The sequence below is a fragment of the Oncorhynchus gorbuscha genome, linkage group LG15 (assembly GCF_021184085.1).
Source record: "Oncorhynchus gorbuscha isolate QuinsamMale2020 ecotype Even-year linkage group LG15, OgorEven_v1.0, whole genome shotgun sequence".
NCBI lineage: Eukaryota > Metazoa > Chordata > Actinopteri > Salmoniformes > Salmonidae > Oncorhynchus > Oncorhynchus gorbuscha.
In genome coordinates this window covers 64,680,200-64,693,681 of record NC_060187.1, presented here as the reverse complement: position 1 = coordinate 64,693,681, position 13,482 = coordinate 64,680,200, and the positions used below count along the sequence as shown (strand labels likewise).

At 40.8% G+C, this 13,482-nt stretch overlaps 1 protein-coding gene across 4 annotated transcripts in view; it reads right to left on the bottom strand.

The window, feature by feature from the left end:
- Window positions 1-13,482, bottom strand: part of LOC123997764 (semaphorin-6D-like) — a 132,333-nt gene that overhangs the window by 101,852 nt on the left and 16,999 nt on the right. For all 4 annotated transcript variants that reach the window (XM_046302297.1, XM_046302296.1, XM_046302295.1 and 1 more), the window contains exon 2: window positions 8,586-8,690. The gene's annotated coding sequence lies outside the window, so the exon portion shown is untranslated. The remainder of the gene's footprint in view (window positions 1-8,585; window positions 8,691-13,482) is intronic.

Genomic DNA, 13,482 nt, shown 5'->3' with positions numbered 1-13,482 from the left:
TTTCAGAGTCAGTAGAAAGGCCTCTTTAGTGGCCTACATTTTCATAACTGTGACCTTAATTGCCTACTTAACTGTGACCTTAATTGTAAGCTGTTAGTGTCTTAACGACCGTTCCACAGGTGCATGTTCAGTATTTATGGTTCATTGAACAAGCATGGGAAGCAGTGTTTAAACCCTTTACAATGAAGATATGTGAAGTTATTTGGATTTTTACTAATTATCTTTGAAAGACAGGGTCCTGAAAAGGGGACGTTTCTTTTTTTTGCTGAGATAGTTTTTTTTTTAGATGAATGAAAAACACTAATATACCTTGATTAAATAAGTATTCACCCCAAGTCAATACATGTTAGAAACCCCTTTTGCAGCTGTGAGTCTTCTTGAGTAAGTCTCAAAGAGCTTTGCACACCTGTATTGTGCAATATTTGCCCATTACTATTTTCTAAATTCTTCAAGCTCTGTCAAGGTGTTTGGGATCATGGCTAGACATCAATTTATGTCATGCCATAGATTTTCAAGCAGATTTAAGTCAAAACTGTAACTTGGCAACTCTGGAACATTCACTGTCTTCTTGATAGGTAAGCAACTCCAGATTTGTATTTGTGTTTAGGTTATTGTCCTACTGAAAAGGTGAATTCCTCTTCCAGTGTCTGGTGGAAAGCCTGACACTGGGAAAAAACTGAACCAGGTTTTCCTCTATGATTTTGCCTGTGCTTAGCTCCATCCTGTTTCTTTTCATCCTGAAAAACACCTGTCTGTGTCGATGTCAAGCATACACAGACCATGATGCAGCCATCACCATGCTCAAAAATAAGGAGGCTCAGTGATGTGTTGTGTTGGATTTGCCCTAAACGTAAGGCTTAGCATTTAAGCCAAAAAGTACATTACTTTGCGAGTTACTTCAATGTTGTTGATCCAGCCTCAGTCTCAGTTCTCCAATCACAGCCATTGAACTCTGTTGCAGTTTTAAAATCACCAACGTCCTCATGGTGACATCCCCAAACAGTTTCCTTCCTGTCCTGCAGCTCAGTTCGGAAGGACAACTACATTTTTGATGTGTCTGGGTGGTTTAATACATCACCCACAGCATAATTATTAACTTCACCAAGCTTAAAATATATACTTCATGTCTGATTTATTAGTTACTGTAACAATCACTGCACTTCTCTTTGAGCATTTCAAAAAGCTCTGTGGTCTTTGTACTTGAATCTGTGCTTGAAACTCAATACCTGACTGTGGGACCTTAGATGTTGTATGTATGGAGGACAGAGGAAGGGGGTAGTAATTTAAAAATCATGCCAATCCCTATTATTCAACACATAACTTATGTGATTTGTTAAGCCAAATTTGACTTCTGAGCTCATTTTAGGCTTTGCCTAAACAAAGAGAAGGGAAAGGAAAGGGGGATACCTAGTCAGTTGTCCAACTGCATGCATTCAACTGAAATGTGTCTTCTGCATTTAACCCAACCCCTCTGAATCAGAGAGGTGCGGGGGGCTGCCTTAAATCGACATCCAGGTCTTCAGCACCCGGGGAACAGTGGGTTAACTGCCTTGCTCAGGGATGAATTATTATGCAATGACAATTTTATCGTGATTGTATTGTTATTAATTAGACATTATTATTATGGAGTATTGTGTAGATCAATGACAACAACAAAAAAAAGAATCCCACTTTGTAATGCAACAAAAAGTGAAAAAACTTCAAGGGGGTGTGGACTTTCTATAGGCACTGTACATGATCTGGAAGAAATTGGATATTGAATGCAGGAAGGGACGAGGGCCCTGGTGGAAGATGAATGAAGATGAACTCATTTCACCCACCCACACAGGGAGCAAGGGCTATGAATGAGCAAGTCGATAATATTGAGTATGGGGAGGGGACTCCGGACCAAGAGGTTTAGTGACCATGTCCAATCCACCGGTGTCGGCATCCATAGAGAGGTCATTCATCATGGGACAGACAAACGGAAGTTGGGGAGGGCAGGTTTGCGATAAGAATGGGAAGTTCTGGATTGCACTACAAACTGTCTGCTAATATGCAAGGTCGTGGTTCGGTAGAAAAGGTAACAAGATAATGAAAAGCATTATAAAACACGGAATTGGGAAATGTCATTGAAATGTACAGCCCAGTCCTAATGGAACTGAATGGGAGGAGTCAAAGAAATGTGGAGAGAGGTCAAGTAAGGGAAAGCAACTATTTTATTGTCTATTTATTAATGAAATGGACCGGAAATACTTCCATATAAATGAACTCCATTAAAACACAAGCAGAGTGCATTTATATTCCAGCAAACTGCTTGCAATTACCTATTTAGAAGACATACGTTGGTAATTAATACAGCAATCCCTGTAATGCTGTACCTAGGGAATGTATAAACATCAATTATATTAAATAGGAGAGTCAATGAGATAGAACTTGTAGCCTGCTGCAGCAGTCACAGCATGACACCACTACCAGTAAACATCCCGCTCAACGCTAACAAATGCTTCACTGGACAAAACCATCCAACTCCACCACGTATTTCTCCAAGAGAAATTCTGATTGGGGGTTTTGTGATCTACTACAAATACCAACAGTCTTCACATTGTAATAACCCAGAAGTCCCTTGACAGATAAAGAAGGGATGAAGGAGGAGGAAAACAACCTGCCACTGTAAATCTCCAAGCCCTGGTCCCCTGTCAATATCGCTGATCAGACTGGTTCTTCCACATGATGCAGACATCTCCAAGTCCATTGCTGCTTACAGTATCAGTCTTTCACATAAACCATCCGTCTCATGGACCAGATCAATACAAGCTGTCTCTCCGGCACCCTGCAAAGAGTAGGCACTGTTTTTGTTGACGCTGGACAGAATACACTCCGAAATACAGGGCTCTACAGTGCGACCATTTTACTCGCATATGTGCCTAAATAATTTGCTGTGCGACCTGGAATTTATATTTAGGAGCACCAGTACACCTAGAATTTATAAAAATTCAAATCAGCCAGATGATATTTGTTGCAATGATTACTTCACTATACCGCAGCCCGAGTGTCACTGAGAATACACAATGCAGATTCATGACCGTCTTGCTCGCACCATTACTTCAAATATATTTTTCATTGTGCTCCTAAATGTATTTGTGTGCTCCTACATTTTTCAATTTAGGAGGACACGTGCTCCTTGTTAAAAAGGTAAGGGCAGAGCCCTGAAACACAATACAGCACAGTAACTCTAGTCGCTGTACAGTGGGGCAGAAAAGTATTTAGTCAGCCACCAATTGTGTAAGTTCTCCCACTTAAAAAGATGAGAGGCCTGTAATTTTCACCATAGGTACACTTCAACTATGACAGACAAAATGAGAAAACAAAAAATCCAGAAAATCACATTGTAGGATTTTTTATGAAGTTATTTGCAAATTATGGTGGAAAATAAGTATTTGGTCACCTACAAACAAGCAAGATTTCTGGCTCTCACAGACCTGTAACTTCTTCTTTAAGAGGCTCCTCTGTCCTCCACTCATTACTTGTATTAATGGCACCTGTTTGAACTTGTTATCAGTATAAAAGACACCTGTCCACAATCTCAAACAGTCACACTCCAAACTCCACTATGGCCAAGACCAAAGAGCTGTCAAAGGACACCAGAAACAAAATTGCAGACCTGCACCATGCTGGGAAGACTGAATCTGCAATAGGTAAGCAGCTTGGTTTGAAGAAATCAACTGTGGGAGCAATTATTATGAAATGGAAGACATACAAGACCACTGATAATCTCCCTCGATCTGGGGCTCCACGCAAGATCTCACCCTGTGGGGTCAAAATGATCATAAGAACGGGGAGCAAAAATCCCAGAACCACACGGGGGGACCTAGTGAATGACCTGCAGAGAGCTGGGACCAAAGTAACAAAGCCTAGCATTAGTAGCACACTACGCCGCCAGGGACTCAAATCCTGCAGTGCCAGACGTGTCCCCCTGCTTAAGCCAGTACATGTCCAGGCCCGTCTGAAGTTTGCTAGAGAGCATTTGGATGATCCAGAAGAAGATTGGGAGAATGTCATACGGTCAGATGAAACCAAAATATAACTTTTTGGTAAAAACTCAACTCGTCGTGTTTGGAGGACAAAGAATGCTGAGTTGCATCCAAAGAACACCATACCTACTGTGAAGCATGGGGGTGGAAACATCATGCTTTCGGGCTGTTTTTCTGCAAAGAGACCAGGACGACTGATTCGTGTAAAGGAAATAATGAATGGGGCCATGTATCGTGAGATTTTGAGTGAAAAGCTCCTTCCATCACCAAGGGCATTGAAGATGAAACGTGGCTGGGTCTTTCAGCATGACAATGATCCCAAACATACCGCCCGGGCAACGAAGGAGTGGCTTCGTAAGAAGCATTTCAAGGTCCTGGAGTGGCCTAGACAGTCTCCAGATCTCAACCCCATAGAACATCTTTGGAGGGAGTTGAAAGTCCGTTTTGCCCAGCAACAACCCCAAAACATCACTGCTCTAGAGGAGATCTGCATGGAGGAATGGGCCAAAATACCAGCAACAGTGTGGGAAAACTTACAGAAAACGTTGTCATTGCCAACAAAGGGTATATAACAAAGTATTGAGAAACTTTTGTTATTGACCAAATACTTATTTTCCACCATCATTTGCAAATAAATTCATTATGTTGTGTGATATTCTGGATTTTTGTTTTCTACCCATGTACCTATGATGAAAATTACAGGCCTCCCTCATCTTTTTAAGTGGGAGAACTTGCACAATTGGTGGCTGACTAAATACTTTTTTGCCCCACTGTATATTATCATCAATGGAAAGTCACTTTACCCCTACCTACATATTACCTAAATTATCTTGACTAACCTGTACCCCCGCACATTGACTCGGTACCCGTCCCCCCTGTATATAGCCTCGTTATTGTTATATATATTTTTTGAACAAATTATTTTCTTACTTAAAAAAACTACCTCTGCATTGTTAGTTTTAAGGGCTCTCAAGTAAACATGTCAAGGGCAAGGTTGTATTCAGCACATATGACAAATACATTTTGATTTGATTGAGATGTTTCAAGTCATGTTTCTGAAATTTCAAAACTGACCTAGGAATCAAGTACTTTTATCACAAAAAAAGAGGTAAAAGGTATGTAAATCAATGTGTAGAGAAAGATCTGCACTAAATAATAGGCTAGGGTTTGCTAATTGAATAAGCGGAATGAATTGCAAAATCACATCTACGGTACTTATGAATCCGTAGTTAACAGAACCTCATTATTCTACTGAACCTTGCTGACCTCTAACACAGGGTTAGCCCAGGGCAAAGCTGTCTCAGAGCATTAGGGCTGAATCCCTCTCGCCACACATCCCAGCACTTTCCTGGTCGGGAAGGTAAAAAGCTTCATCCGGAACCCGGGGAGTCCACTTAAGCTAATTACCAGGTTGCACGGGCACGCTGCATTCGTTAAACAAGCGAGCAGCCAAGTTAACATCAGGAGTAAGGAGTCCCTTCACTGTAATCATTCCTTTATTCTAATCAAAAGGTTTAAATTGAGCAAAGCCCTCTCAACTGTCCAAGCAACAAAGACTTCTGATTACATTCAAGTAACGAGACAAATAACTCAAGAGGAAGACAAGAGGAGGGCAAATATTTTAGAAAACTGGATTTCCACTTAGTCGGACTAACAAGCACATGGGCACAAACATTTGTACTTAAATGCTTTGAATTTGAAGCCCACAAGATTAGTCATGCCAATTGAAATAACCAGTATGGTATTGTTAAATTATTTCTAAGAAAGGGCGACAGATGATGAATAGAAAACTATGAAAAATTCATGCAAAAAAATTATCACAAGCTTGTTAAGACAGTAAGCTAAACTATTGTTGATCACATAAAATAGTAAGTGCAATGACCCTGAAAGTCCTACAAAACAGGCATGAATCCTTGCTGCTCCAATCAAGCAAATTGTTATCTGAGAATCTAACTGGATAAGAAGACCCAAAAAGAATGTACATGGTAGTAATTGGAGTGATTCTTGGCAAAGGAGCAGCAGTATTCTGCAGAATTATAAACAGTGAGATGTCTCACAATTAATACATCCAGAGCCTAAATCCTGACTCAAGATACATCCTATACATAGATAGGCTTGTTACGGACAGTTCAATGAACATAATCTGACAAGATTGGCACAAGGAAAAGGTATCATCATAACTATAAATGATGAGGATCAATCAAAATTCCAATATTCAGAATTAGGAGTTTGTCAGTTCAAGATTGAAAAATACTTCAAAGGAGAGCGGGGTTTTCCATTAATAATTTCCCCCAGCATTTCACTTTCAATATGGCAGCAGCTCTTCAAATTGCAAAAAATAGCGTCACTGGCCTGCCATCCTTCTGTCAGGTTCCACATGTTATGGCCAGAGAGGGCTTCCACATACACATCTGACAAGCCAGCTATCCCCCACCCAGTACCCCAATTAACAAAGCCATCACCTCGGGAATGAACTTCTCTGTGTTGCCTTGGGGAAAGTGCATAGGTAACGTTTGAGGTGACCCTCGGAGCAGGTTTGCTCGCAGCAGACCTCATTCACCGAGCCCACTTTCTCAAGCCTTGTATCGCTGTGACTTTGAAGAGTGGCCAGAGACGGGCTTTGTAAAGCCAGCAATCTCCCCACCATGACCAGGCACAGGATTAGCAAGTCCCTGTAGGATTGGGTAAGAGGACAGGGGGTCGTTTTTGGGGGGGTAGTGTGCGCGCAAGCATTTCCCCTCCGGACAGAGCTGGGGATTAACAAGCTACTAAGGAAGCAGAGAACAAGGAGCCAGCCTCTTTCTTGAGTTCCTCGGAAACCAATTTGTAGTGGGAGAAAATAAGAGAGCCAGCTAATTCTGCCCGTGACCTCTCTGCATCAACTTTCTCTTGTTTTGCTGCTCAGAGTCAAAAACTATTTTCTCAGGAAAAGAGAGCTGTGTCCAGGCTGTCAATGTCCCTCTCCTTGACAGTGGCTTTGAAAACAAGCCTCTACAGGGCACGGCAGCATAAGAGCCTGAGCGAAGGGGGGACTTCAATGACCGAGCATTAAAAATTTAGCATTTACTGTGTGAAGAAAATAAAAACACAATAAAACATCACTGAAAAAGTGTCATGTCAAACTGTCTTTGAAAGAAATAAAAAAGCCCTGAAACTACTGAACACACTTGCATATTAACTAATAGGTCGTTAAATAGATCTGACAGAAGCATATGTTTTCAACTGGAACTGTGTCAGAGGAGAAGACAACCATTTGGGACACAGGACCATAGATAGCTTTCCCACTAGCGTTTGTAGATTAATGAGGTCTTTGTCTTATCTCTGATTGAAAGGAGCCTGAGGAGTTTGCCCTCTATGTCTTTGTTGAACATAGTCTCTTGTGGAAATGGAAGATTGGCCTGTATGCGTGGGTGTGTGGGAAAGCGAGGTGGACGGGCCACATCGGAGTTCAACTGACTTAATAAAGCTTCTCTCCATCTACCCCGAGATCTCCTCACCCCAATTATATGCCTGACACCTCTAACCTCGCCCCCGGTCCCCAATCCCACATCCAGCGCTTGTCCTGCCCCTCCCTTCACCGCTCTTAAATCACTCAGCAGGGCTGGCAAGTGTCGGGCTGATGGTGGCAGTCATTCCCCAGGCTCCTCTCACTCTGTTTCTCGCTGTTTGAATTGGGCCAGGGTTAGGGCATCTCCTCTGAGCGCCCTGGATGGTCAAGTGGCAGGTGAGATGGGAATTATTGAGAAGAGAGAAGCTGCTGTTTAAGCGATAGAGGGTACAGAAATGGCTATAATTATGCCTGTATGTCCTCAAAATGTAAAATAAATGTAAAATCGCTCACTAACAGACACCAAACAATAACAAAGTACTGTAAAATGGGTCTTAGACTAATATTATGGACATATTTTTTTGACATTTGCACAGGTTCTACCCTCAGATTGGTCCAAGGTCACAGCTAGATTGCATCTGGCCAACCATCTGTTCAGACCCGTCCCGTGAGATGGCCTGTCACCAGCACACCTTGGCCCTGTCCTCTACTGTCCGTGGTCATGGTCACCAGGGACTGTCAGACCAGACAGGATGGGGGAATCCATGCAGTTGTTTTTTCAATACCTGCATGACTGGTGGGTTGGCCATTGTGCAATTTAAGCCACTTTCCATCACGGCCTAGACCTCAATCTGCTACTGTCATGCTAATGAACACATAACATGATAATATACATCTAATCTACTTCTACAAAAACAAAAAGCAAGGATATTTCCAAGTTATGAACAGGAGTTACCCCCTATATTTGCTCATGAAAATTACTCAGCTCTGTAGATTGATTTAAACATTTTATCAAATCTAATGAATAATCTAGGTCATTACAGTGTCTTAATAACCTTTCACACTGATTCCATTTATCAATCTGTCACTGGGTGCCTCCAGCCAGCAGACCTTGCCCCTATCCTATCAAACCACTCTTATCCAGAATTATTAAAGATCAAACAGTAAGAAGAACGTTCCTAGCCAGAGCTACAACTCCCAATCAACATTCATCTCACTGCAAATCAAATTCACAGCATTCTTACCTTAACTTTCGACAAATTTGACTGCAGAGATTCAGCCAGCTGATGCGGATAGATGATTGGCACTAGCTGGTTAGGACCGTCACCCCGAGTGAAGACATCCACAATCTAAACAAAAACAAGAATAGGAATGATTTAAAACGGGCAAATTCAAGAGTGACTTCCAGTTAGACATTCACCATATGTAATGGTCTAGGCAAGAAATAGAACATCTGCTCTGTTTGGTCATTTTAATTCAAATACGGCTTTTCGAGCAAATGAAGATCTTCACACCTCGGAGGTCCTGCTTGTCACATCAATCAAATCCCTCTGCCGCCATCATGCATCAATTAATATATTGTGAAGCAGGGTTCCTATCTGGTACATAAAGTTCCTTTAGAACACCAACACAATTATATTAACGAGTGGACCATTTCCTAAAAACAAGATGCAGCAGATCAATAATATTAGAAGGTGATATTAGAACCCTGCATAATAATTATGTATCGGTCAACCTATTTCCTCGCTGTCAAAATGTGCAAATAATTGTCCTCTATAAATAGTTTTTGAATTTTTTTGTGCTCCCTGACTGACTACATTTTTTTCAGTGGTTATTAGCGAACTGGACAGCCAAGAAACTGTATGAATGAAGGGCTATTATAATTTCGAAGCAGTTGGTTTAAGTAATTTAGAATAGTATATATAGATAGAGATCTCTTGGAGCGAGCGAACGATAGAGAGATAGATAGATACACTACCGCTCAAAAGTTTGGGGTCACTTAGAAATGTTCTAGTTTTTGAATAAATGCACATTTTCTGTACATTAAAATAATATCAAATTGATCAGAAATACAGTGTAGACAACTATAGTTTTGGCAAGTCGGTTAGGACATCTACTTTGTGCATGACACAAATCATTTTTACATCAATTGTTTACAGACAGATTATTTCACTGTATCACAATTCCAGTGGGTCAGAAATTTACATACACTAAGTTGACTGTGCCTTTAAACAGCTTGGAAAATTCCAGATAATTATGTCATGGCTTTAGGAGCTTCTGATTGACTCAAATGATGTCAATTAGCCTATTGGAGGTGTACCTGTGGATGTATTTCATTGCCTACCTTCAAACTCAGTACCTTTTTAATTGGCATCATAGGAAAATCAAAAGAAATCATTCAAGGCCTCAGAAAAACAAATTGTAGACCTTCACAAGCCTTGGGAGAAATGTCCAAACACCTGAAGGTACCACGTTCATCTGTACAAACAATAGTACGCAAGTATAAACACCATGGAACCACGCAGCCATCATACAGTTCAGGAAGGAGACACGTTCTGTCTTCTAGAGATGAACATACTTTGGTGCGAAAAGTGCAAATCAATCCCAGAACAGCAGCAAAGGACCTTGTGAAGATGCTGGAGGAAACTGGTACAAAAGTATCTATATTCACAGTAAAACAAGTCCTACATCAACATAACCTGAAAGGCTGATCAGCAAGGAAGAAGCCGCTGCTCCAAAACCGCCATAAAAAAAGCCAGACTACGATTTACAACTGCACATGGGGACAAAGATTGTACTTTTTGGAGAAATGTCATCTGGTCTGATGAAACAAAAATAGAACGGTTTGGCCATAATGACCATCGTTATGTTTGGAGGAAAAAGGGGGAGACTTGCAAGCTGAAGAACATCATCCCAACCATGAAGCACGGGGGTGGCAGCATCATGTTGTGGGGGTGCTTTGCTGCAGGAGGGACTGGTGCACTTCACAAAATAGAAGGCATCATGAGAAAGGAATATTATGTGGATATATTTAAGCAACATCTCAAGACATCAGTCAGGAAGTTAAAGCTTGGTCGCAAATGGGTCTTCCAAATGGACAATGACCCCAAGCATACTTCCAAAGTTGTGTCAAAATGGCTTAACCTGTTGAGTGTAGGGGGCAGTGTTTTGATGTTTGGATGAAAAACGTACCCAAATGAAACTGCCTATTCCTCAGGCCCAGAATCTAGAATATGCATATAATTGTCAGATTAGGATAGAAAACACTAAAGTTTCTAAAACTGTCAAAATATTGTCTGTGAGTATAACAGAACTGATATTGCAGGCGAAAACCTGAGGAAAATCCAACCCGGAAGTGCTGTTTTTCCTGAAAGCTCTCTGTTCCATTGTCTGCCTTCGCTCCATTTAAAGGGATATCCACCAGATTGCTTTTCCTATGGCTTCCACATGTTGTGAACAGTCTTTTGACATAGTTTCATGCTTTTTTTTAAATGAGCGAGAAAGACCACATCGCGTCATTGTATGGCTGGGTGCCAGCAGCGTTTTGACTGCGCAACAGCTTGGAGCAGACATGTTCTCTCTCTCTCCTATTGAAGGTACAGTCCGGTTGAAATATTATCGATAATATATTATAAAAACAACCTGAGGATTGATTATGAAAAACGTTTAACATGTTTCTACGAACTTTACGGATAATATTTGCAATTTGTCTGCCCGGTCATGACCGCTCGAGCCTGTGGATTTCTGAACATAACACGCCAACCAAATGGAGATATTTTGGATATAAAAAATAATCTTTATGGAATGAAAGGAACATCTATTGTATACCTAGGAGTCTCGTGAGTGCAAACATCCGAAGATCATCAAAGGTAAGCGATTAATTTGATTGATTTTCTGACTTTCGTGACCAATCTCCTTGGCTGCTAGCTGTTTATAATGTTGTCTGCTGAGAGATGTCCTTACATAGACGCTTGGTAAGCTTACGCCAGGTGGATTAACAACAAGCTAAGCTGTGTTTTGCTATATTGCACTTGTGATTTCATGAAAATTAAATATTTTTAGTAATTTAATTTGGCGCTCTGCAATTCAGCGGATGTTGACGAAAATGATCCCGCTAACGGGATGGGTGCCTCAAGGAGTTAAGGACAACAAAGTCAAGGTATTGGATTGGCCATCACAAAGCCCTGACCTCAATCCTATAGAAAATATGTGGGCAGAACTGAAAAAACGTGGGCGAGCAAGGAGGCCTGCAAACCTGACTCGGTTACACCAGCTATGTCAGGAGGAATGGACCAAATTTCACCCAACTTATTGTGGGAAGCTTGTAGAAGGCTACCCGAAACGTTTGACCCAAGTTAAACACTTTAAAAGGCAATGCTACCAAGTACTAATTGAGTGCATGTAAACTTCTGACCCACTGGGAATCTGATGAAAGAAATCAAAGCTGAAATAAATAGTTATCTCTACTATTAATCCAACATATCACATTCTTAAAATAAAGTGGTGATCCTAATTTGCCTAAAACATAATTTTTACTAGGATTAAATGTCAGGAATTGTGAAAAACTGAGTTTAAATGTATTTGGCTAAGGTGTACGTAAACTTCCGACTTTGTGTGTGTGTGTGTGTGTGTGTGTGTGTGTGTGTGTGTGTGTGTGTGTGTGTGTGTGTGTGTGTGTGTGTGTGTGTGTGTGTGTGTGTGTGTGTACACACACACACACACACACAAAGTCGGAAGTTTACGTACACCTTAGCCAAATACATTTAAACTCAGTTTTTCACATACTATAGCCCAGTTTTTCCACATACTATAGCCAGGTTTATAGTGGAAGGCAAACATTGATTATTGAAGTAAAGGAAAGACCCGAACAACCAATGCAACTGTAAAGTACTCTGGAAATAACAAGAGCTGCAGCAAAAAACATGCTTCAGATGTCAGAAGAGAAATTACATTGACTAACAAAGCAGAAGAAGACAAGTTTCTTGACTGGTTCTTCTCTATTCAGAGAAAGGGAATTTAACAAAAGTGCACTTAGTTTACATTGATAAATGGGCAGATTATGAATAAAATCTGTTGACAAATCCTAGAGAGAGTTGGAGATGGCCAAATCACAGGGCATCTCAGAACACAATCTGTTCTGGCAATCTGCTTCAAGAGAATTAGACTTCACTTTGCCAGTTCCTCTTTCAGTACAGAGTGGTTTGAGAAAGCTTTGGATTTCTTTCTTTGAATTCTCCACTCTCTGACAATATGGCAAAGAGATCTTTCAAACAGTGAAAAAGAACAATCTGTTGGTTACGTAAGTGATTTTGTTCCTCTGGATAGGCTGACACCTAGATTTAGGTCCAATTTTTTAAATGATGCCAGAGCATGTCCATGCTCTTGCAGTGCACAGTGAATTATAGCATATTATGAGGGTTATCCAAGTCCTTGGCCACAAAAAAATATACACTAAAGAAATCCCAAATCGGGACAAGGTCTTGCTTAACATGAGGGCCATCAATCACAATTAACATTTTGGAATCACATTAACCTGGTCATTGTTCTGGAACATTCCTCCTGCCAGTCAATTCAGCAGAGTCTCAAGAAAGTTCATTTTCCCTCCCATTGCAGTGGCTATTTATAGTTAGACTGAACTTGGTCGGTCAAAATCATCTGCGATTGAACATTCTTGGGGCCATGATTAGAGGCCATTGGCCTAAATCCAACACTACGACCTTATCTATTCCAGACAAAGCTAATTGTGACAAATGGTGAAGGTTGGGTATGTGACCTAGTTTCCCAAAAACACAGCAGGTATTTCAACCTGTAAAGACTTATTAAAAAAGAAGCCACTGGACTAAAAAAAAAAAACAGACCAGCTGGCAGCCACATGCTAACGCTGGTTCCTCTATTGTCTCAAATTCTATAATAGCTCTGTATGAGAGAAAAAGGCCAAGAGCATAAAGAGAGAAAATGTAAACTGTAGTGTATCAATAACAGCCTATTGTGGGTTGCGTGATATGCGTGGGCTTCTGGCCAATATTCTTTTGTTTTACTCTTTTTTAGTCTGTAGCAAAATGTTGATTGATTAATGCTGGTACTTGCCATCTGTAAGAGCTGTAATGGATCAGTTCAGAATTCAAAGCACAGCCTGGGAAA